General features: G+C 38.1%; 1 pseudogene; it reads right to left on the bottom strand.

The window, feature by feature from the left end:
- Window positions 1-2873: 2873 nt before the first annotated feature.
- On the bottom strand, window positions 2874-3404 carry LOC102907778 (non-histone chromosomal protein HMG-17 pseudogene; annotated as a pseudogene).
- Between the last annotated feature and the right edge of the window lie 18167 nt (window positions 3405-21571).

The raw sequence follows: 21571 nt of genomic DNA, 5'->3' as shown, positions 1-21571 counted from the left end.
ATCTTCTAGTTTATATTAATATCTCAAAAATCTTTTAATTATCCTACATATTTACATAATTATAATTTTTAATTGAATACAGATCTATTCTTTCTTCTATCTCCTACTAATTTGTAAGATCTTTTCGTTTTCTTCTTGTTCACTTGTCTCACTTATTCACTCCTCCATTTCTAATGTCTAGCACTATGCATAGAACATATGGAAAGCTCAGTGCCCATTGAATGAATAACTGGATGAATAATTAAATTGCTTGATATATATTACTTTTGTTTACAAAATGATGAAAAAGTAATGTCATATGTCAGATGAGGATTTCACTGCTGCATTATGCTCCATGTGGAAAAAGGATTGTATATGGACAGTCTTCTGCCATCAACAGAAAAATAGTGGGCTGAAATGTTGACTTCTTAATATCAGTACATCTGGCAAATTGGTTCATTGCAAAATGCTAATTATAGCATTTCTGTTACGTCCTGTGATCATTAATTCTAAGTGCCAGAACAGCTTGAGAAGGCCAAGGACTGTTCAAATTTAAAACCAATATATATATTGGTTTTTTGAGACAGGGTTTCTCTGTGTAGCTTTGTGCCTTTCCTGGGACTCACTTGGTAGCCCAGGCTGGCCTCGAACTCACAGAGATCCACCTGGCTCTGCCTCCCGAGTGCTGGGATTAAAGACGTGTGCCACCACCACCCAGATAAAAACAATATTTTTGAATGTATCTGTAAGGGTGTTTCAGGGTGTGATTAGAACATGGACAAACTAAGTAAGATATTTTTCTCTTTCCAATGTTGTCGAGCAACCTCTAGACAGCTGAAGACCTTGGAAGAGTAAAGATAGAAGAGGCAAGGAATCAGCCCCCTTACCTCCTGCATCACTGTTTGAGGTATCACAGCAGCTTTCTGTTGACATTGGAAATTCAACCTATCAACTCTATTCCCGGAACTTACGAGTCACTGGCTCTTCTGTGTCTCCAGCTTGCAGATGTCAGGCTATGAATCTTCTCAGTCTGCACAAGCATATGAGCCATTTCTTAATAATGAATTTCTTCCTTTGTGTCCATATTATTACTGATTCTGTTGTTGAGGAACTATGGAAAAGCATACATTCTATGGCCATCTTTCCTGTAAAGTACACACAGAAGCTCTGTTTATGTTTTTCAGATCAGCCCATATGTTCACTAGTATTGAAAGATTTCATTCCTATATTGTTTGAATTACATTGTGAATTCAATAATAATAACAAACACATTTTCAAGTTTCATTTTGTTTTTAGCTTCCCTCACTACAGTGTTTACACTTATGTGTTAGGAAAGTAATGGTGTGGATATTATAAACAATTAATTGTAGGTCTAATTTACAATAACTTATGAATGTTATGTAAGCATCCATTTTCTCCCTTACCTCTGTTAGTTGTTGTGGTTCGTAATTTTATCTATACTTTTAAAGTCATCTGATAAACGTCTATAAGAATTTAGGTTTGAGGTCTGCGATGGTTAATCTTGATTGTCAATTTAATTGGATCTGGAGTCAACTAAGGCACAAACCTTTAGGTGACTCTTTAAGATGTTTTCTAGAGAGATTAACTGAAGGGATGACCTACCTTTTGAACAGATAGAACACTCTTGTGGCAGTCCACATATAAAGAGGCCTGAGGGAAAAGAAATGCTGCTTTTACACACACACACACACACACACACACACACACACACACACACACACACACACCTTTGTTCATTTTAGCTATTCTTTTACTGCCGCCACTTTCACTGACATTGGAACCCAGTTTTTTTCAGCCTTATAGTGCACACCAAAGTCCAAGGATTCTCCAGGAATCCTGTACATTCAGCACCAGGGTTTGACCACTGAGTCATCCAGCTTTGTACACTATTGTAGCAATTCCTAGAGTCTCAGCCTGCCTATCACATAGATAGTTACTGCTAGAATACCTTGTCTACATTGTGTAATCCAATCTAGTAAATTCCTCTTTTAACATGTATTCATTACTGGTTCTGTTCCTCTAGAGAACCCTGACTAATACAAGGTCCCAGTCCATTCATTTACATATCATGAATAGAGTTCAAGGACATATTATTTTTCAAACTGATGTAAACATTTTATAATATAGAAGTAATCATCTTTTTTTTTCCCAAGCCAAACTGTATCCAGCTTTATTAAAGATACTTTCCATAAACAATCATGGTTTTTCAGGCAGGACATGGGCAGAGAGTCATTAACAGTATACAAGAACTTCCAAACTCCCTTCTTGTATAGACTACCAAAATCAGAAAGCCACTATAAAACCCGATGAGTCTTCATTCGATGCTTTGAAAAGGGTGAGAGCTTAGAGTGAGGGCTGACAGTTCACATTGAGGATGTTGTTTAACAACTTTTCACAAGCCGACCCTGACTTTCAGGAAACCAAACCAACACGGCAGAATTATCAATCTGAAGATCCACAATCTTTTATAAAAGGAACCGCTGCTCTTTTGAGGACACAATGATACCACTGCAAAGTCCAGATCGCCTGATAGACTGGCAAAACCAATTTTGGGGGTTAGGTTCCAACAGGTCTCTGGTTTGAAGGGAGTTAAGTCTATGTTGATGGTCCAGGGAGGAAGACACAGAAATGAATTTAGTTTCCCACACTAGGCCATGGTGGTCACATATGTCAACACCAGGACGTCTCCCCTGAGAGCCAAGAGGAGTCTTTCAAAATTAGCAGGGAAAGATGTTTTCCAACATCAACCATCATCAATCCAGCTTGGGAGACATTTTGTTAGTGACACATGTTCCTTTCCCTAAAAAACAATGAAGTGTTCTGTGTGCTAACAACATAGCTTAAAAAAAAAGTAAAACAAAATTCTGGATTTTTATAAAACTTGATAAAAAATAGTATTTCAAACTGTACAGTCATCAGAAGTACACAGTTATCAAAAATGCACACATTTCACTTGGCATCTCCAGCACCTTCAGCTTTTTGTGCCTGGTCTGTTTTGTCATCTCCGTTCTCTGCAGGGTTATTCGCATCCTTCGCGGCATCAGCATCGGCTTTCCCCTTCTTCCCCTTGGGGACCTTCTCTCCCTTCTTTGCAGGGGCCTTTTTAGGCTTGGGCTCTGGCTTTGGAGGAGCAGGTTTAGCAGACAACCTTGCAGATCTTCTCTGTGGCTCGTCCTTCACCTTGGCTTTATCTCCTTTAGTATCCCCTTCAGCCTTTCTTTTGGGCATGGCGGCAGCGGGGGACGTCGGCGCTGAACGCGGGGATGCGGCGGTGTGCGGGGTCGGTCCGTCCGGGGGTCTTTCTCGCTGCTTCTTCACACTGCTCCAGAAGTAATCATCTTAAAATGTACACTTCAGCTGCATCTAATACTCATCTGCTTATGATGAGGATACATCCTATTAAACCTAAGGCAATTTAAAAATATCATAGATCAAATATGCATTTAATGCACACGTATTTAATAACTTGGCAGCAGAGAGCACTGTAGAATATAGATTGTTTACTGTTGCTATGGTTGCAGGGCTGCCACTGAGTTCACTGTTATTGCAGAACATGACAAGATGTTATCATACTATATATTTGTAGCCTAAATTCAAAATTTAAAATGTGGTTTTTACTGAACATGACATATAACATAGTGAATACACTATGGTAATAAAAAAACATAATTTGATAGATCACAGAGGAAGTTGCTTTTGTATTTCCAATGGATGCAACCCTAACTGCCATCTAGTTATAAAGTATTTTCATCAACTCAAAGGTAAACTCATATTTGTTAAGCTCCAGAATTCACAAATTTGCTTTTCTTCTCTGAGTTTACCTATTCTAGATATTTTATATAAATGGAATCACACAATATTTAATTTTTCATATGTGGCACTAATGATTTAGAATATTTTTGAATTTAATTTGTGTTGTGCATGTCATATTTCATGCCTTTTTATGGTAGATAGTATTAAGTATACCATACTTTATTTGTATATTCACGTTAGCAGACATTTGCTTTGTTTTTCTCTTTGGCTTTTATAAACATGCTGATACGGACATTTATAGAAATGTTTTACATCTTTCCCTTTGGGAACACAGATATGAAAGTACAATAGCCACATTCCATATCTCCCCAGCTTTTGCATCCTCATTCTTTTGTTTTTTAAATCTAAAGAGCCCCATTATTGCTGCCAATATGCTCTTGCCATTACTGGAGTATGTTAGATCTACTAGAGATCTCACCTTTAAAGAAAACTAACTCTCCTTTTCAAGCAACAGTATCATCAGCAGCAACAGCAGTCCATTACAACTCAGCTAGAGGTAGAACTTCCTCCCCACCTTCTCATTCCATGCTGGGATTTTACTTGGCTTGAGGTATTGATACTACTATCATATCTGCTATGAGTTTGTATGTGCAATTGCCCTACTGTGTCCAGAAAGTATTGTTTGTTTGTAATCATTCACTGCCTCTGGTTATTACAGTCTTTCTTTCACTCTTCCTCAATGTTTCCTGAAGCTTGGGAGGAAGGAGTATGATATAGTAAATACACCATATAGAGCTGAGTACTCTTCGCTCACTTATTCTTTGTACATTGACTAATTGAGAATCTCTGTGTTAGTCACTATATCTATTGCAAAAAATATTCAGTGATAAGTCTTGAGTTTGTGGCACTAATCTATGGGTATAATAAGTGATGAGTCATTAGGAATTGTTTTAATACTATATCATTTATCAGCATAATAGTAGTAGGTTCTCCCCTATGGTTCATGAGCTATCTAGTGACAGGTTCCTGGCTCTGATAATTGTGTCAGATATGTGGTATGTGTTCCATCTTGTGGAACAGAAATTAAGTCCATTCACAAAGCTATTGGGAAATGGATTGATCTGGGAACAATCATTCTGAGTATGGTGGGATCCAAAATGGCAAACATATTTTCTTTCATGTGTGGATACTGGCTTTAAATACTGAGAGATGTGTTTCATTTGGATTACACACAGAGGTTAGGAAACTTGCAAGGAGCCATGAAGAATGGACGATTTTAAAGGAGGGAAGGTAGAACACAGTGATACAAAGGGGAGAAGGAGAAAAATGGAACAGAAAGGGCTGGATGGAATAAGGTATGGGAAGGCCGGACAGAGGAGGGAATAGGATGAAGGATAACTAATACTAAATATCTTCCCCCAAAAGTCATATGAAAAGTCACTACTGGAGAAGCTTCTAAAAATACAAACATATACATATAAAAAAGACTTAAAATCACAGTTACATTGTGATTGAGCAGTAATGCCCCTACTAGACATCACATAGCAACAAATAAAAAGCCCAGTGTCAGAAATGAGATACATCTATTGGAATTGTTGTCCAGTGAATTTCCATAGACACCCAATATTACAAGCTGTTCTTAGTGCTCGTGGTAACCTTCTGGAAGTTAACAACAGTAAACCCCTGTTGTTGAAGACACCATATACTTCAGTGAAAGAACATGGGAAAATCAAGCTCTCAGTGACCTAGAAATATCATTCTTATTGACAAGCTGTCATAGTTTTGGGGGGTTTCTATGCATGCTACCAGAGGAGAAAAAAAATAACCAGTCTAATCCACATATGAAATCTGAAAGTTACAATAAAAACCTGCCCAGTAAGATATGCCCACTAGTGTAATAGTGGCACGAATGGCATGATAACAAAATTTCTTCCTTTTAAGATTGTTCTATTTATAGATTTTCACAATTCTATGAGATTTTTAAGGTAAGGTTTCTCATTTTTTTTAAAAAAATAACATTTGGATTTTAATGAAGATTCCAACAAAACTATGAACTATTTAGTGATTATCTCCATCTTTAACAATCTTAAGTCTTCCAACCCATGAGCCTTTTCATTGATTTAAGTCTTCTTTAATTTCTTCCAGAAAACTTTCCTAGTTTTAAATGCACATGCCTTTTCTGTCTGTATTAGTTACTTTTTTTTTTTTTGATGAACACCATGACCAAAGCCATTCAGAAATAGGATGCTGGGAGCTCACAGCTTTTACTGTAAGCATGAAATGGAGAGCGTGAAATGGACGTAGTGGGACTATTAAATCTCAAACCCAGTGGTATAATGCCTCCAGCAAGGCTGTGCTACCTCCACCACTGCAAACAATGTCGCCAAGTGGGGCCACGTTTTCAAATGCCTGAGATGAGGGGAGGCATTTCTCATTTAATCCACCACACCACATGACATTTATTCCTAAGTATTTTATTCTTTTGTTGTTTGTGTAAATTATTTCCTTATTTTAACCTTCTGATTATTGAACATTACTGGTGTGGATTTTTCATAGATGGCCTTTCTCACATTGAGGAAACAAATGTCTAGTTACAGTTAGTTCAATGTTCCTGTCATGAAATTGTATTATATTGTCTCAGATGCCTTTTTATATCAAATTTAATCATCTAGATTTTTTTCACTTCATTCTATTATATTGATTGATTTTTATATGTTGAAAATTCCACATACTTAAGATAATTCTCATTAGCTATAATGCATGAGCCTTGAAATATATCCATAGATTCATGGTATTAATGTGGTGGAGATTTTTACATCTGTTGCAAAAAAATGAGTGAGATAGTGTATAATTATCTTTCTTGTGATTTAAATATCCAGATATTTTATTATAATAATGTAAACCTCAAAAAAGAGAGAAGGTTTTCTTTCTACTTATTTTGAAAATGTTAAGAACAATTATGTTCATTAAAAATAAGATTGGTAGCTGGGTGGTGGTGGCACACAACTTTAATCCCAACACTTGAGAGGCATAGGCAGGAAGATCTCTGAATTTAAGGCCAGCCTGGTCTACAGAGTGAGATCCAGGACATCCATGGCTACACGAGGAACCCTGTCTCAGGAGAAAGAAAAAAACAAAAAGATTGGTAGAAATTACTAGTGAAGTCATCTAGGTGTTTTAATTAGCCATTTTCTCTATATTATTATTAAGCTAATCAAAACTTACTTTTAAAGTAACTGCTAGTTAGGGAGGATTTATAAAAGTACTGCTATTTTTCAGTATGCTTTATATATTTTATTCAAATTCCTGTTTATTTTTTGCATTATACTTAATTTTTCTAGTGCATTATTTTGAATGAGTTCTCATTTATCTCTGTTTTGTTGCTATCGTTTTCTTTTTTAAGTGGTTAAATGGAGATAATAAATATCATTCTATCCTTGTTCCTCTTCTATAAGTTTTAATATAAAATGTTTGGAAAGTTCTAATTCTAGTAGCTTAGTCTTAATAGTATACAGTGAATCTGGCATAGACCTATCTCTTTATCCTTTATATTCTTTTTCTTAAAGACCTTATACATTGTGTTGTCAACATAACTTTGTACTTATTATTTCATAATCCACATTTTAAATCACTTACAAAAAAGAGAAATTTCAAATAATGATAGAATGATACTTGTTTATATATTGCCATGTAAATTTAGGCTTAGCACTGTTCTTTTAGGGTATGATTCTCAGTTACTCTATAAATTCCTTTTATTTCTGTCTTAAGGACTGCATTTAGAATCTATTGTGTGACAGATAGATTGTATCTGAACACCCTCAACTTTTGCTTATGTGGGGATGTCTTAATTTCACCATTTGGGGCATATTTTTAATTTTAATTACAATATAATTACATCATTCCCCCTTTGCTTTATTCCCTTCAACCCTTTCCATGTCCTCTTCATCCAGTCTTCCCTTGCCAGTTCCATTCCCTCTCAAATTCATATCCTCTTTCTCTTTGTTACTCTCTCTCCGTCTCTCTGTCTCTGTCTCTCTCTCTGTGTGTGTCTGTCTCTGTCTCTCTTTCTCTCTCACACACACATACACACATAAATGCATAAGTATATAAATACAACCTGACTATTCTGATAGTGTTGCTTGTGTGTTTATGATTTCAGGGCTGACCACTTGGTATTAAATAACCAATTAGGAGACTCATCCCTGGGAAAAACTAATTCATTCTCTCTCAGCAGTCATTGCCTGTAGTTCTTTGTCTGTGGGTGGGTCACCACTGAGTTTCTCTTTCCATGTTAATATGTGTGTTTGTCTTAGTTTTCTATTGCTGTGAGGAGACACTATGACCATGACAACTCTAAAAAAGAAAACATTTAATTGAGGGTTCTAGCTTTTGCTTATAGTTCAGAGGTTCAGTCCATCACGGCAGTGAGCATGCAGTCAGAGGAGGTGCTGGAGTTGAGAGTCCTACAACTTGACTCAGAGGCAACAAGAAGTCCACTGAGTGTCACACTGAGTGAAGCTTGAGATAAAGACCTCAAAGCCCACCCCCACAGTGACACACTTTCAACAGACGGTGTGGCCCAGATTATAGATATAACGTCCAGCCTCAAGGTCTGGATTAAAAGTGTGTCTCATTCAAAAAGACCACACCTCCTAATATTGCCACTCCCTATGAGCTTATTGGGGCCAAATATATTCAAACTACAACAGTATTGTATTGTCTTTTGCTGTGGGATGTTCTGTATGTCCTGTGGGAGCCTGTTCTTGGGTTCCTCGTGGCTTTACCCAGCAAGTCCACATAGAGGATGATTAGGACCACGGGCCTGAGTGCAGGTGTCTGAGATGGTCTGCACTTGGCTGTGCTGTGGGATGGTCTGTATGTCAAGTTGCTCTGATTGGTCTATAAATAAAACCTAATTGGCCATGGCTAGACAGGAGGTAATGGGCGGGACTAACAGAGAGGAGAAATAAAAGAACAGGAAGGCAGAAGGAGACTGCCTGGAGCCTCCAGGACAAAGAAGATGTAAAGTACTGGTAAGCCACGAGCCACGTGGCAGGTATAGATTTGCGAAATGGATTAATTTAAGATATAAGAACAGTTAGCAAGAAGCCTGCCATGGCCATACAGTTTGTAAGCAATATAAGTCTCTGTGTTTACTTGGTTGGGTCTGAGCGGCTGTGGGACTGGTGGGTGACAAAGATTTGTCCTGACTGTGGGCAAGGCAGGAAAACTCTAGCTACAGTCTTTCTTCAGGTCTTGTTTAGGCAGCCATATTTTGTAAGTGCTGTGGGTATAGCCTAGTTATTTCTAGTAGACACAATCTCACATTAGACTTACTGGTCCTCTGGTTGTTATAGACTTTCCAATTCCTCTTCCATGATATTCCCTGAGCCTTAGGTGTAGAAATTTTGTTGCAGATGAATATCTTGGGGCTTGGCATCTCAAAAATCATTTAATCTCTGCATTTTAAGCAGCTGTGGGTTTTTTGTAATGGTCTCTGTCTGTTGTCTGCTACAAAAAAAAGCTTCTTTGATGAGGAATGAGAGCTACACTTATCTATGGGTATAGGGATACATTTTAGAATGCTATTTGGAATTACTCTGGTCTAGTAAAGTGATGGAAGTACGTTCCTCTCTGAGATCCATGTGCTTACTAGCCTTAGGTGGTTGGCTAGGTTTCCAGCACCAGGCATCATTTCCCTTTTATTGAGTAGGCCTTAAATACAAGTGGAGAGCTGTTAGTTATTGCCAAGACATGAGTGTCACTATCGCACCTTTAGGGATATATTGCCATGCTGGTCATTCTTGTGACTCATAGGGAAAAACAGGGAGTGAGTTTTATTTGGGGAGGGGAATGGAGGTCAATACAGAAGGAGAGGATGAAGGGGGGGGTAAAGAGTGCCAAGAGTGTTTGAAAAAGACTCAAGAATTCATATTTTATATTTATTTAATTACATATAATACCTGTAAGTACAAACACACACACACACACACACACACACACACACACACACACACACACACATACACACACACTGCTTAAATGTCACTTGGGCTAACAATGCCCCCTACAAGGGCCATAGACTAATAAAAACTTCAGTATTGGGCATGAAGAACCTTTCAATTGGTTGGTCATGGTAGTTTGATTCCCGAAACTATAGGCTATTGATGTTGATGTTGTGCTTGGTTGCCTCCCAGAAGCTGAGGTGAGTCATTGCTGAAGATACCACACACCTGAGATACAGGACTTAGAAAATTCAAACTGCTTCTTACATGAAAGAATATTTGCTGAAGCCTACCTTTCATAGTACCAGAAGTTGCCATGCAAGTTGCCAAGGTATGCAGATAGTCAGTAGTCCTACCCAGCTGTCACAACTATGAATGTCATCATTTTAAAATAATAGGTTTCTGTTCAGATATAGAACTCTTAGAAAATAGTGTCTTTCTTTTCTTTCATTCATGCCTTCATGTCTTCTGTCCTCTATAACTTATGAAGAGAAATAAGTTAATTTTACTGAAAATCTCTTTATCCTGTGGCTTTTGAGAATTTCTTTGTTATCTTTCAGCAATTCAGTGAATTGTGTCTCACTTTATATTTATCAATGTGCAGACTCACAAATTCACCAATATGCTATTATGCTTGTCCATACTTTAGATCCAATTTTGGAACAGAGCTCAGTCTTTTAGGCAGTCTCTACAATGAGTAAACTTTTAAAGAAAGTACTCTTGGCTCCCTATGGGTCTTTGAAGAAATTGAAAACTATGTTTCTACTGCCTTCAAAGCATGGTTGTTCTAGGAGTAGAATGAGGGTGTTTAAAAACCCATTTCTGGTTATTAATATTTCTCTCTCTATATTCATATATGTATATAAGACTCATACCATAATATTCTGTATTTAATGAAAAAATCTGTTTTTTCACCAAGTGTATAAGGAGCATCTTTAGATGTTATTCACTGTATCCAAGCCTTCTGAATGAATCCCAGTACATCACAGCTCCTAGGTAAAGGCAGATCATTAAAACATAGATTTCCACTATAGTAAACATTTGAAAACATTTCACAAGAATGTTTATAAGATACTGAACATGCCATAATGTTTTTAAACACACATAATAATCATACATATTTATAGAATGCAATGAGAATTTTCTAAACACAAAAACACTGTATAATGACCAGACCAGAGTAATTGTGACATCAATCACCTAAATAATTTATCATTTTTTTGTGTTAAAATCATTCAAAATCCACTCTACCAGATAATTTTTAAATTTTTTTATTGATTCTTTGTGGACTTCACATCATACATCCCAATCCCATTCATCTCCCCATCCCTTCATGTTCAACATCCACCCTTGTAACACCCACCCCCAAACAAAACAAAATTCAAAAGAAAAACAAAAAAGAACAAAAACAACCAAGCTAACATAAAGAAGTTTCCACATGGAAGCTGTAGAGTAACACAGTGAGTTACACAGTATGCCCTATTGTTCATACATCTTTACTTGTAAGTGTTCATTTCAATGAGTCATCTGGTTTGAGGCCTCTGACTTCTGATACTGAAACCTCACTGAGACTCCTCTTGGAATACCCTGCTGTTACCCTGTGTCATAGAGATCCTGCAGATTTGGTTCTGCAGGTCAAGCTTTTTCACATGCTTCAGCCATTCATAGATAAGGAGGATGTTGGGGTGGGCCAACTCATAACCCTGGTTCCGGGCCTGGGAGGTGGCTGGGTTGGTCACATGCCAGCTTTCCCTCACCATCACCACCCAGGTGTGTTCTCCAGCACAGCTCTAGCTAGTTCACCTGGTGTAGCGGACAGCAAGAAGAGGGACAAGTTCTCCTGCTCTCACACCCTTGGGTCGAGCTCATCTGCACTCACTCCACCAGAGCCAGCTCTCCTGTTTTGTCCAGGGAAGGATTAGGGCCCACTCTCTGGATTGCTCCACTTGGTGAGGGGCAGGGCCAACTCTTCCATTCTCATACCTCCCCAGGCCAGTTCTCCCACTTGTTATAGGTGGAGGCGGGAAGGGTTGGGTGGGGGGATGTTGAGTTCTGCTCCACCTGTTGAATGGTTCTGAAGGCGGCGGGGGGGGGGGAGGTGGAATTGGGAAATGATAGCTATGAAATATAGACATAGATGAAGAAAAAAACAGAGACACAGGATAGCTTTGGAAGGGCTCTGGGTCAATGCCATAGATACGAGTTTTATTACTCACAGCCTTTAAATACCCAAAGCAAGGGGGACAAAGAGACTTCCTCCTTTCAAAGATATTATGGTTCAAGGTACAAAAGTACAACAAAGTGTAAACACCTCCTTAATACTTAAGACATCTGGTGACTGTGGCTTTGGCCAAAACATCTTATTAAGCAGCCTTGCAGGGGAAAACAAGCTTGGACTCTCTGACCCCAGCCACAAACTGGGGTCTCTGTGGGCCCCCACAAATTCCCCCTTCTTTAGAATATAAAGGTTCCCTTGGGACCCTCAAATGACTGTGCCTGTCTTATTTCACCTTCTTCAACCATGCAGTCTTTCCCATCATTGAAACACACTTTCCACCAAATGTGCCCTGTCTTAGGTGGACAGGTGGCAAGAAGGACTTACCCATCTCTGACTACCAAGGGAGGGTGCAGAGCGTAACTCCATGCAGCTCTGAATCAGCTTTCCACTAAGAGCTTGCAAATAGCTTGAATAATCATAGTAATGCACATGCTCCTTATGGCTGCTATACCTCCTAGTAAAGAAAGGAGTAGAGGATGATCAAGATAGAATGGTATTTTTAAATAATTTAGGATGTCCACAGCAATTTTAGATGCATCAAAATCCAACTTGGCCTTTTTTAAATCAGTAAACTCCTGATGCAACCATATCAAATCTAAGGACTTCTTTAGCATCATACCAAATTCCTCTCAGATGAGCTCCAACCTTTCTCCATTCAGTAACACTTTCATTGTAAACAGAAGAGGTTATACATACCTAGTCAATTTAGACTGACATTTCAAATGAGCTCTTATTTTTAACAACTGTACTACTTCAAATAAAGCATTCAACTTATGCTCCATTTTTACAACAATATCTTAACATTAACAGGCTAACATCCTAATTTTAATATGAATTTAGCAATGGACAAATTATAATTCTCAACAACTCTGATCCAAATCAAGGGACAAGAAAATGTTTTTGTGGTAGGTAAGTTATGAGTAACCCCATAATTCTGAACCTTTTTTTTTCCTCTCCTAAAATCCAATGTATTGCTGCCACCAACTTCCAAAGACACATTTGAGCTATCCAATCCCAGAGTACCAAATAGCAGCAAAAGTTTTGTCCCAATTCCTCCTCATCAGTCTGGGAGGCCTCTTCAGTACCTCAAATTTGATTTATTGACCAGTCTAGCACACTGCCTCTATAATAGTGTTAATTGCTCCAATGAGTCTCTTTCCCACAGGGGTAAAACTCTGAGGCAGCTGTTCTCCAGGCCGTCTATTTTCTCTGGGCAATCAGCAGATGAACACTATACTGCCAAAGGTGACCTCCACATTCCAAGATACAGTGTGGATAAATGGACAAATACCCAATCACAAACAGATAGGCATTTCTTGGCCAGATTCAGAATAATTGGAACTCACAGAGGACTGGGAAATTTGTGCAGCAGGTCTATCAGGAAGCTGGGAATCATTTCTTCCCTTCCCAGAGTGTACGATGCAACATCAGATGATCAGGAACACAGGTTCAGCAAATCTCACTCCAGTTCCTCTGGGGGGGGGAGTATCAAGAAGCACAGTGTCATCAGGGCCAGGATTCCTCTGTTCCACACACTGCACCAAGCACTCAGGGCAGCATCGAGATTCATTTTCTTCCTTTGAAAAAATATAAACATGCCCTCCAATCCATATTAAAACAGGGTCAGGACCCTTCCATAATCCAGAGCAAGGATCTTTCCATTTGACCTGAGCAAAAGTCACTCAGGTGCCATCATGCCAAAATCTATCTCTGGCAGATTGCTCATGGGTATCCATATTCAAAACATTCAAAATGAAGAGGTCATGATTCAATGCATTATGTGGTGATTAATGGTATAACTCTCCCCTCTTAATTTTTTGAAGCTGCATCTTGAGACTGCCATGGGCTTTCTTAACGATGCCTTATCCTTGAGGATTATAAGGAATGCCTGTTTTATGTTCAGTTTTCCATTGGGAACAAAATTGCTAAAATACTTTACTAATATATCCAGATCCATTATTAGTTTTAATAACTTTTGGTATCCCCATATAGGAGAAATATTTCAGGCAATGAGCAGATATATGCTTAGTGTCTTCTCCAGATTGTGCAATGGCCATAAAAAAATCCTGAGTAAGTATCTATTGTCACATGCACATATTTTAATTTACCATATTCTACAATATGAGTAATATCCATTTGCCATAAATGATTAGGAAGAAGGCCTTGAGGATTTACCCCAAACTAAAGCACAGCTGAATATTGCAGACACACCCCATGCTGTTTAACGATCTGACCAGCAACTTCCTTGGTAAGGCCAATTTTTTTTTTTTTAATTTTAAACTTCTGGTATTCTGATGGTGAAGGGTATGGGACTATTGAGCTAATTCTACCTGGGATAAGGTCACTATCTGTGTCAATTTATCAGCTGATGCATTACCATCAGCTAAAGGGCCAGGAAGATTGGAATTAGCTCTAATACGACCCAAAAAACATGGTAACTTTCTTTGATGAATGGCATCTTGAATTTGCTGAAACAGCATCCTAACCTGACCATTATTAGTCCCAATGCAGGGATCAGTTTCTATAACTTGAAGAGTTCTATAAATATAATGACTATCTATGTATCCTTTTCCATTAATTACATAGGCTATGTTTCCATTAGGTGAACCATCAGTAAACACTAAATCAGCATCGTTCACTGGAATTTGCATGACTATTTTAGGGAAAATAAAAGAATGCATCTGAGCAAATTGTAATAATCAATCAGCAGGAAAATGATTATAATTTACCCCAGAAATTGTGCAAAAGCAATAGTCCAAGAATCATTATTTTGAAATAGCCAATCAATTTGCTGTTTAGTAAAAGTGTCATTGATCACATTTTTTTTTTTTACCAAAATATCACCTAGATTCCATCCAGCTTTTCTGCACTAAACAAGCTACTGCTTCATAATGGGTGTTTAATACCTTAGCTGGCAAAACAGGAAGATGTAACTATAAAAGAGAACAGCATTCTCAACCTGTAAAAGAACCTGTCTACCTTTTTCTGCTAACTGTCTGAGCGAATTAAGATCACTATCTCCTTTTAAAATATCGCTTAAAGGTTCAAAATCACTGGTAGATAATTTTAAATAAGGTCGCAGACATTGAATGTCCTCAAATAACTTTCTAACTTTCAAAAATTATTCAAAGTTTTTAACCCATTCTTTCTTATTTCTAATTTTTGAGGCTTTAATTTTTTTTTTTTTTTTTTTTTGGTGTTCAAGACAGGGTTTCTCTGTGCAGCTTTGTGCCTTTCCTGGAACTCACTCTGTAGACCAGGCTGGCCTCGAACTCACAGAGATCCACCTGCCTCTGCCTCCCGAGTTCTGGGAGAGATGGTTCAGCTGTTAAGGCTAGGCTCACAACCAAAACTATAATTCTTTAGGGTATAATACATACTCTAGTTATTGAAAAGGCAGTTGTCTTTGTTCATTCTCTAGAGCTATTACTATCCCTGCACAGGCAAGGCCATGCTAAGGCTGTCCATATATGGCAAGCAAAATTCCTTATCAAACAACTTCGTAAAGGTGGCAGCCTCTAGCAGTTGCTCCAGCGGCTCAGAGGGCTTTGTTTCACTTATGTCTGTTTCAGGGAGAAACGTTCTCTGCTGGGCAAGAACCCCAGTGTCATACTGATGGCTTTTGTGAGCCCCCATGGGGCCATGCATGCGTGCACCGACCAAGCGCTCTCTCTCTCTCTCTCTCTCTCTCTCTCTCTCTCTCTCTCTCTCTCTCTGTCTCGTGTGTGGGGGTGTGGGGGGGAGGGTGGGTGCAAAAGAGAGACTCCAGCCATGCTGGAAGGCCCCTTAGGCTGTTCTAATCCAGCCACTACAGTAGGAAGAGGAGTGCCCTTCAGAGAAGAGAGGAGACCTGCAGAGTCGCCAATTTTTGTGAAAGGGAAATTACTAAATCTCTCAAGCCCTTCAGCTCTTCTTTAGTCTCCTCGAACTCAGCTTCATTAAGGCGTCCACATCTAGTGGCTTCAATAACTTTAGTCCCAACTCAGGCCTGCATCCTCAGTACATCCAGATAATTCACTCAGACTCACACCATCACTCATTCAACCTATACAACTACCCAGACATACACACTTTCAAACTACCTTCTAAGGCCTAAAAAAAAAAAAAAATTACAAACTCAAACCTACACGACTTAGATACTCGCGGCAGCTCTAACTTTAGCTTCTCTGGTTTTCAAAATATCTCCAAGCGAATGTACAAACAACTGTCTACTATTACCCTGCCCCATATTTACAATTTTACTCCTGAGTTTTCTCACCGCACTTGCACTTTTGACATCCGGAGTACTCCCTTCATCTTGCATTGTTCTATCACTGGATTCCCTCTATCCAGAAAACCACACGTGCAGGGCGCCGTTTGTCAAGTCCTGCTCAACCCGTTGAATGGTTCTGAAGGGAGGAGTGTGGAATTGGGAAATGATAGCTATGAAATATAGACATAGATGAAGAAAAAAACAGAGACACAGGGCTCTGGCTCAGTACCACAGACATGAGTTTCATTACTCACAGCCTTTAAATACTCAAAGCAAGGGGGGCAAAAAGACCTCCCCCTTTCAAGAACATCATGGTTCAAGGTAAAAAGTACAATCAAATGTAAAGACCTCCTTAATACTCAAGACATCTGGTGACTACGCCTTTGGCCAAAACTTCCAGTAGGATAGTAATGCAGCCTTGCAGGGGAAAACAAGCTCGGACTCTCTGACCTTGAGTTAAGATGAAAACAAGCCACAAGCTGGGGTGTCCGTGGGCCCCCACAGAGGGAGGGCATATTTTCCTTACCCTTGCCACCCCATTGCATACCAGGGAGAGGGTGGCCGCAGCTCTCCTATTCTCAAGCCCACAGTCCCGGTTCACCTTCGCTCCCGCCAACAGGGTCAGCTCTCGTGTGCTGCCCTGGGGAAGTACAGGACCTGCTTCCTCACCCATGACAGACTGGGGGAAGGGTGTGCTCTCCTGCTCTCAGGCCCTCACGGCTGGCTCGCCTACCCCCACTGCCCCCCCAACAGGTTCAGTTCATCTGCTAGCTATTTTATCGTGAGGATCTTTAGTCAGATGTTAGCAAACACCCAGGGAGGGCACTGTGCATCATTTACTTTTCTTTGGCCTCCCTCAGTTCTGCTGACTTTTGCCTTGTTCTGTGTTCCTGCATGCTGACTCCAGAAATCTCAGTTCCTGGGCTATGTTTTCCTTTAACCAAGAAATGTAGGGGTATGAAGCTTGATGGAAAGAATTGTAGACACCACATAGCAAATGACAGTGAAACTGTGTCCTAAAGATTTTTTTGGGAAATTTGCAATCGAAGAGAGAGAGGAAATAGCAAATTCTCTGATAACTTCAGCCATAGAGATAATAATAGTAGTAGTAGTCTCTAGGTAATCTAACATCCCAGGTTTATTTTGTTAACTCTATTCAGTACTCCTTCAAAAGTCACTTCATTAAACTACATTGACTTGAACATTAGAGGCAAGCTGTTTCATACTGGGATTCTGATAGAGTTAATGGAAATTTAGTAGGTTTCTTTATTGTAGAAGTTTATAGAGATTTTATTATGTTAATTGAATTACTAATGTCTCAATTAAGGCTATTAGCTAGCAGCATTTCCCAAAAGCATTTGTCAGCAGAGCAATAATAGTTATTTGTATATTCATTTACTTGTAAGGACTACCTCTTAAAGTACCATTCACAGAAACTCACATTCGGAAATGCTGTTTAATAATTAACACAAAATTATCATTTATCAAGTGTTACTGCATGTATTTTTCATGAGTATCTCACCCAATCTTCATCAAAACCTTACCATTTAGACTTTGTTATTATGATCATATTGATATCAAGCTTGAGTTTAGATGAAGAAACCAAGTTGTAAGAAGTCAAAAGGTTGTCATTTTATAAATTGTGAAGATATAAATCTATCCCATTCTATTGATTTTTTTAAAAATAATCTCTGTCTTTAAACTTATAAAGCCCTATTTGAGACAGCTGCATTTACTATTTATATAAGACCCATGAGAGATTAAAGATTTCCAGTTAGCAGATGGATAGTTTAGTTGATAGGATCTGTCTGCCTTAATATATTGTCATGTGCCACTTAGTAAATTAGTCCCAGTCAGTGTGTCAATGTGTCACATGAATACTTTTCTAATCCAAGCAAATTATTGTAATACTGTAGGACTCAAACATATCAACTGCCTTTGTAGATTATCTCATCAGTGTTTTTAAAGTCTTTTTAGAATGAGACCAATTGTTTTTAGTTAATGTGGTGTTTGAATGAGATGTCCCCATGATCCTGGGCATTTGAATACTTTGTCCTAGTTGGTGGCATTGTTTTGAGGAGAAGGTATGGCCTTGTTAGAGGAGGTATTTCACTGGATGCAGGTTTTGAGAGTTTAAAGGCTCAAGCCATTTTGCGTTTGTGCTCTCTATTGCCTGTTTATGCTTTAAGATGTGAGCTCTCAACTTGCTGCTCCAACCACTTCCCACCATCGTGGACTCTTATCCCTCTGGAACTATAAGCACAACTAAACTCTTTCTTCTAGAAATTGTCTTTGTCATGGTATTTTATCACAACAGTAGAAAAGTAACTAATATAGCTAAGTGGGGATTGACAGTGATACTGAACCTTATTATTCTACAATTTGAATAATCATTGTCCAGAGTAATATTTGTCACATGATAAATGCTAAATAAATACTATGTATCTTTTGTGATTTCTGTTATATAGAATTGTTCAGTCAACAAAGCATATTGAAAGTGGACCATACGTTGGTAAATAAACAAAGCTATCTACTGTATTCATTACTCAGATTATGTGGATCTAGTTCTTTTGAAGTAAAAATATGAAGAAAACAAGAAACTTCAAATATATTTATAAAAATCAATAGTTATCTTCAATCAAATTTCCAAAACTCATTTTTATAAGTCTAGTTAAGATATTTACAAAGGATTAAAAAACTTATGTTTCTGATTATTTTGAGTTTAAATCCTTATCTTTGGATTAAGTGGCTGATAAAGTCTTTCTTTTTTTTTTTTTTTTACTTTTTCAACATTTACATTACCATGAGATGAAATTTCATTTGTATTTCTTTATGTTACTCAATCTCTCTCTCTCTCTTTCTCTCTCTCTCTCTCTCTCTCTCTCTCTCTCTCTCTCTCTCTCTCTCTCTCTCTCTCTCTCTCTCTCTCCTCTCTCCTCTCTCTCTTCCTTCCTGAGACCAGGCTGGACTTGAACTCATAGAGATCCACCTGCTTCTGACTCCAAAGTGCTGGGATTAAATGCATGTGTTACTACATCTAGTTTATTATTTCTTAATACAACAATTTTAAAAATTACTTACTGGACGTGTCATTTCAGTCACACATATGAAATCACAGAGGCTGGGACTGCATGCACAAGACCAAAAAAGATCAAGCCAGCCAAAATCTGAGCATGAATAGAGGAAGGGCTTATGAAGTCTTATCCTTAGTTGAACTATTGGTAATTTATGGCTGCTAGGAAATGGAGAGACAGTCTGATTCAAGGATTAATCACCTGTAATACTACCCATGCTCTAGCACATGGTTGTACATCCATGCACATACAAGCAACACTAAGTGGAGTCATTGTGCTTTTTAAAAAAAGAATAGCTCAAATTGGGCGGAAATAGTGTAAGCATTGCAGCTCGGATGGGAAGGTATCCTGGCAGCTGGAAGTGAAGGAGTACCACAAAGTCACACTGCACAGCAAACCTCTCATAAGAGATTTATTGGGAGGAAAAAAACAAGGAGGGTAACTGCCTCAGTTCGAGGGAGAAACAGAAGAAAACTGAATAGGATGGAGAGCTTATATGGAGTTTCTTGGGAAGTCGGGTGGAACTTTTCAGGGTGGAGCTTTATAGGGTGAAGATTGGTGTGGGCAGGGTCCAGCAGTTAGGGCAGTTAGAGGTTCTTGGGGGAGGGGCCTGGCCACTCATATGGTTTCAGGGGCTTACAAATAGTGGTAAGGGGTAGGGTAGAAAGTGAAAAAAAAAAAGAGATTGGGAGTGGATTTGCTCAAAACACATTATATAGGGGCAGGAGAGATGGCTTGGTAGTTAAAATTATTGGCTGCTCTCAAAAAAAAAAAAAAAAAAAAGATACCTGAGTTCAGTTTCTAGCATGCACATGGCAGCTCACAACCATCTGTAGCTCCAGGTCCAGGAATCCAATGTCATCTCTGGTCTGTGGGCACCAGACACTGTGGTGATATTTTATTTGTATGTTAATAAATAAAGTTTTCCTGGAGATCAGAGGAAATAGCAAACCATTTTTAAGGTTTGTGCTACAAGACACCACATGTGTTTCATGCACATACATGCAGACAATATACATACACATAAAACAAGAATAAATTTTAAAACACATGCATTAATGAATATTAAATTAAAATAATTTTAGAAATTATTATATGAAACTGTGTAATAGTATAATGTATTGCCCTAAATATGAATTGTATGTGTATGGCAAGGTCTATGAACTTTAAGCTTTGGCTCCAATGTGGTTGTGCTGGGATGTGTAAGAATCTGTAATAGATAGGGCCGAAAGAGATGTAATTATTCCATGGGCACACATTCATGAAGTGATTAAAGCTTATCTCTCAGGAATTTTAGCTTTTATGGGAACACATTATCTACATAAGAATAGGTTGTTATAAAATAAGTTCACTCCATGTTTCTGAATGTGTGTGCATTTCATCAGTTCTTTCTATTTGTTTGTTTGAAATAGTGTGATGCAGCCAAGGGTTCATCCCCAAAAGGAAGTATCATGCTGTTTTGACACTTCGGTCAACAGAATTGTGAACCAAGCAAACATCTTCACAAAGTGCCAGACTCAAGTATTATAGAAATTCAAAATGGACTGACATACTACTACAAATGGAAATTTAGCATACTTTTCTATAAATATAATGTAATACCAAAATACAATATAGTAAAACCAAAACTCAGAAACTGAAAGTTCTTGAAGACTTGGCTGTTTGCCCAAGGGTCTGAGATGTAACTTAGTCTATGACAACAGAAGAAATTAGTAAATATTATAGAGATACTGGAGAATAAAAACAGATATTTTGATATAATAAGGAAGTTAAAAGAAAATTAATAAAAATATGCTTCTGTAGCCATATGCTTCAATGTAATTAATTCTGAAGTTATGTTTAAGCAGATTATTTCATATTTTACAAAAGAGAAATATAACTTATTATGTAACTTCTGTTTAGCTGCAGTGACATACTTGTATTTTCAGATAGTTTCAAGTAGAAATATCTACAGAATATTTTATTTATTTCTTTTTTTTGTTCTCCCATAGAACAGAAATATGTATTTTTGTACATTTGTCTTACTCATTTTGGAATTTCATATTTGAGCACTGTATTTACATTGTTTCCACCATACTCTCTCCCACTCCAATTCATCTCATGTCTCCTTACTTGCTCTCAAATCCATGATCTCCTCTTACTAATTATTATTGTTCCATATATATGTATGTATTAATATAATATGTTGAGTCCATTTGATGACGTATGT

Source organism: Peromyscus maniculatus, chromosome X (genome assembly GCF_049852395.1).
Source record: "Peromyscus maniculatus bairdii isolate BWxNUB_F1_BW_parent chromosome X, HU_Pman_BW_mat_3.1, whole genome shotgun sequence".
Taxonomy (NCBI): Eukaryota; Metazoa; Chordata; class Mammalia; order Rodentia; family Cricetidae; genus Peromyscus; species Peromyscus maniculatus.
Note: the sequence above shows the minus strand (reverse complement) of the source record. Positions and strands in the feature narration are given on the sequence as shown.